This window comes from Limulus polyphemus, unplaced genomic scaffold (genome assembly GCF_000517525.1).
Source record: "Limulus polyphemus unplaced genomic scaffold, Limulus_polyphemus-2.1.2 Scaffold574, whole genome shotgun sequence".
Classification (NCBI taxonomy): domain Eukaryota; kingdom Metazoa; phylum Arthropoda; class Merostomata; order Xiphosura; family Limulidae; genus Limulus; species Limulus polyphemus.
In genome coordinates this window covers 412,725-416,784 of record NW_013666184.1, presented here as the reverse complement: position 1 = coordinate 416,784, position 4,060 = coordinate 412,725, and the positions used below count along the sequence as shown (strand labels likewise).

At 35.4% G+C, this 4,060-nt stretch overlaps 1 protein-coding gene across 1 annotated transcript in view; it reads right to left on the bottom strand.

Annotated features, from left to right (window-relative positions):
* The window catches only part of LOC106459203, a 148,389-nt gene that overhangs the window by 99,118 nt on the left and 45,211 nt on the right, over positions 1 to 4,060 (bottom strand). The window lies entirely within an intron of this gene.

Here is a 4,060-nt window from a genome sequence, read left to right as displayed (position 1 = left end):
ATGGCATCATTTTGTACCACATCAAACAACTGGGGAATAGAAAACTCATGGCATCATTCTGTACCACAGCAAACAGCTGGGGAATAGAAAACTCATGGCATCATTCTGTACCACATCAAACAACTGGGGAATAGAAAACTCATGGCACCATCCTGGACCACATCAAACAGCTGGGGAATAGAAAACTCATGGCATCATTCTGTACCACCGCAAACAGCTGGGGAATAGAAAACTCATGGCATCATTCTGTACCACATCAAACAGCTGGGGAATAGAAAACTCATGGCATCATTCTGTACCACATCAAACAGCTGGGGAATAGAAAACTCATGGCACCATCCTGAACCACATCAAACATCTGCCCCTGGGGCCTATTCAACCCAATTCATGAAAGGTTCACTTGTGAGATATATAAAATAATCTTTGATGAGAGGCCCATCTGATGATACTTAGTCCCAACTCGTATAGACTCACTTGTAAGATATACAAAATTGACCCTTTTGGGACCCATGGGCTTGTATGGAAATCGCAGTTGGAAATCGTAAAAGGCCCAACTGTGAAAGAGCCTCCCCCTATACCCCCTTGCTGTAATATATTACATGAAACAATCATAAGCGTGGTTTTATTTTATTTATGTTACACTTTAACGTATTATTTTACTTACATAACATTAGTAGAATTGGGATGTGGCCTTTATATACCACTGATCTCATGGACCCTTGAGTACTACAAATGAGGTGAGAAACAATTAAAACTATGAGTCATTATTTGTTTTGGATGTCTGGGGGGAACTGTAGAATGCTGTTGATATAACTGTGTCATTCTTAGTGAAGAGTGTTGGCAATAGTGTTGTGGTAAGCAGGTATATTATGCATTTTCTAATTTCTTATTTCGCATGCGAAATTTTCGCTTATTCTAAACACGTGTGGTTTTCACATAGCAAGTGGTCGAGAAAGTAGTTAAGTTGATTTCGTTCTAGCTGCATTTGTTTTCAGTCGTTCCTTGAATATAATCCCTGGTAGTTTGGTTTTAAAACAACATATTATGCATAAAGGTCAATAGCAGTGTCCTCCAATGGTATGTGATGACTCGTGGTTACAAACTCTCTTACATTTGAACGTGAATGACCACTTATGTGGGTAGCACTAGTCGCTCTGGATAAGTCTGAAATTACCGATTAATATACGTAATGTAGAATTTAGTCATTCTGAAACATCATATTGAATGAGATGTTCAGTTTGAAATTAAATCTAGAGGGAGTATAACCAGCCTAATCAATCCACTTATCTGATGAAGGAGACTGTCCCTTTTCCAAAAAGGTAGACTGCATACACTGTTGCTTTGTGTTGTGAAAATAAAAATTATTTCGTTGTGTATTACACATCGTGTCCAATCTACTTATTTCTTTGTGCAAACTTAGTCAGTTCAGGGAAACTTATAACTACTTTGCAATATATCTTGTCGAACCTCCCGTTATATAGTAGACCTTTCAGGAAGTCGATTTTAACTTCAAATGTCATACTGTGGGCCTGGTTTATCTGACTTTGGCTTGATTCACTGTTAATAGTAAGGGAAATCCTGAATCATGTTACATACTGTGACCTTCTAGACAATGTTTCACTATGAGGAAAGATCATATCTTTTGAAGTATTATATTGCACTATATCTTACCACACATTCTATTCATCAGTGGTTTCATACAGATGACATCTTGAACGTGGTCATCCTAGAGACCCTGACATAAATCCAATTGAACGTAAAAGACAGAAAGGTTAGATTCCAAAATCTCAATTTAGTAAAACTACTTTACAACAAGAGAGGTGGTATATTCTACCAGGTGTGCCCACTCAGTTCCAACTTATAGAGCCAACTTAAAAGATACAAACTTGGTTGTTGTTTTAAGTTAGGCTTTTAAACTATCCAGGTTTCAAAACGAGATATTTTTCTTCCCTGCAGTTTGTGCTGAATTTTTCTAGTTTATATATACATGTGTGTGTGTGTACACATCTTTAGTTTAACATCTATAAATGAAAGATGTTTTTTTTTCTCAGTAAAATACAGTAAAAATATTATGTTGGGGTGAATTTGTTATTTAAAAAGTATATTTCATGATTCATTACCCAACCCCCGCATCAAAAGATTATAAATATATTTAATATAAAGGATAATTTCGAAGGCGAGTTTAGATTTGTTTGTTTCCATTCACATAGAGCAATTGGTCTTGAAAAGATGATTCTTGAATTTTTATAACATAAAATATTTTTATTGATCGCTACTCTCTTTAAAAATTAAATTTATCGTTTATTATCTCTGTTCACACACTAGTATCACTTTATTGTGATTTCACTGCGTTACCCTCTTCATCACACGGATTTGTTTATTAAAATGTTTTATATAATTTCTTTTATAGCAAAATAATTATTTTCAATTTTGCTTATTGTTCTCACAATAAACACCATTTCATAGTTTCATGTTCAGACAAAAACAAGGAAATATTTCCAGTTCTGAAGAGTAAAGATTATTGGATGTGAAAATTTGGAATGTCTAAAAAATACTAATCAAGTAAAATCGTCTGGATATTTTCTAATATCCATGTGTGACAGGATGTAATTTTTAGGGCAAACTAAAATACTTCTTTCTCAAAATCAAAAGTTAAATTGACAACAATACGTATGTTGAATATAAATAAAATATTCTAAACTTCTCGATAAGTTTACTTGTTGTAGTTATTTTAACTAGATTGACGTGTTAAATTAATGTAATTTGTCTAACCAATCAATGGGCTCAGTGGTTTACACTGAGTGTCACGTGAGTTGTAGTTCTCCAAACCAATACTTATGCTCAGTGACTGTGGTTTTTCTAATCGTATCGGCGTGTTCTGTGGCTTTAGTTTTACTGTTATAAGCCTTGAGACTTACCGCTGAGCTATTGGGAGTTAGACTCCCTCACAATGCTGCCATGTCCAACGCACACAACTCTTTCCTGCTTTATTTCTATTATTTATCTAGTGCAATGACGTGCGTTCAACAGACAGATCGCAAAGAAATCCATGGGTATTTCGTCGGGCGACTTGACCGGTTTATGAATCTGTATGGAATAGCATGAATATCCGTATCATTCTTCGGCTGCTTGAGGGATGCGACAGTTGATGAGATACGATGTGGAAGGAACTTGTCTAGACATGACTTGTGTCGCTTTTCTAGACGTAGATGTTTCTTTATTATGTTGCACACTGTTGCCTGGGGCACGTTAACGGATTTTATCACTGACATTATGTGTTCGTGGATTCTCACCTGTTACTAGACGCCGCACTTTGCTTACTACGGCTTGGGGTACGACTTTTTGCAGGTCTCTTTCTGGATGGCACTGTTGTCCTTTGCTTTCCAATGCCATTAAGTACGAAGGATATCTAATATTTTAAAGTTCTAGATCCTCGATCTGAAGACATATTTATGATTTGAGTGTATGGATATTTTGCATTGGAAAGGACTGTTACATACTCTTCCCAAAAATGATCAATTTTCGGTGACATCATACTATTTACGAACGCCAATGTAATTTCAAAATGTATTTCTGTTATATGCTGTTCCATAGCGACTTTATATAGGCTGTAGTTATCACGTGAGTTGGTGCTTTGAATATTAAAATCATTTTAATAAATCGTATTCAACTCTCTCAACTTTACGTATAGCACGATATAAAAGACATATTAATACAACAAGAAAACAATTGCAAAACGTATAATTATTGGTGTTTTAAGCACATCAAATTAAAAATGATTGTGAGGTGGCTAAAAAACGACTCAAAAGCTCGAGCACTTTCGAAGAGGGATCTCTTCTCCATCTGGATCAAAACCTTTTTGGCGTCTGATAAAAAACAGAACACTTTTGGAAAGCGTTTTGAACTTATGGGTCCTTTATTCGTTTTTATAATCACTTTGAAATAAGTAGTAAATAATATTAACCTGATTAATATATTGTTACGACAGCAGGGGTCACGTGACGCTAGTAACAAGTCATATTCTCGAAGGTTCATGAAGTCTCGAGAGGTTACTAGATAT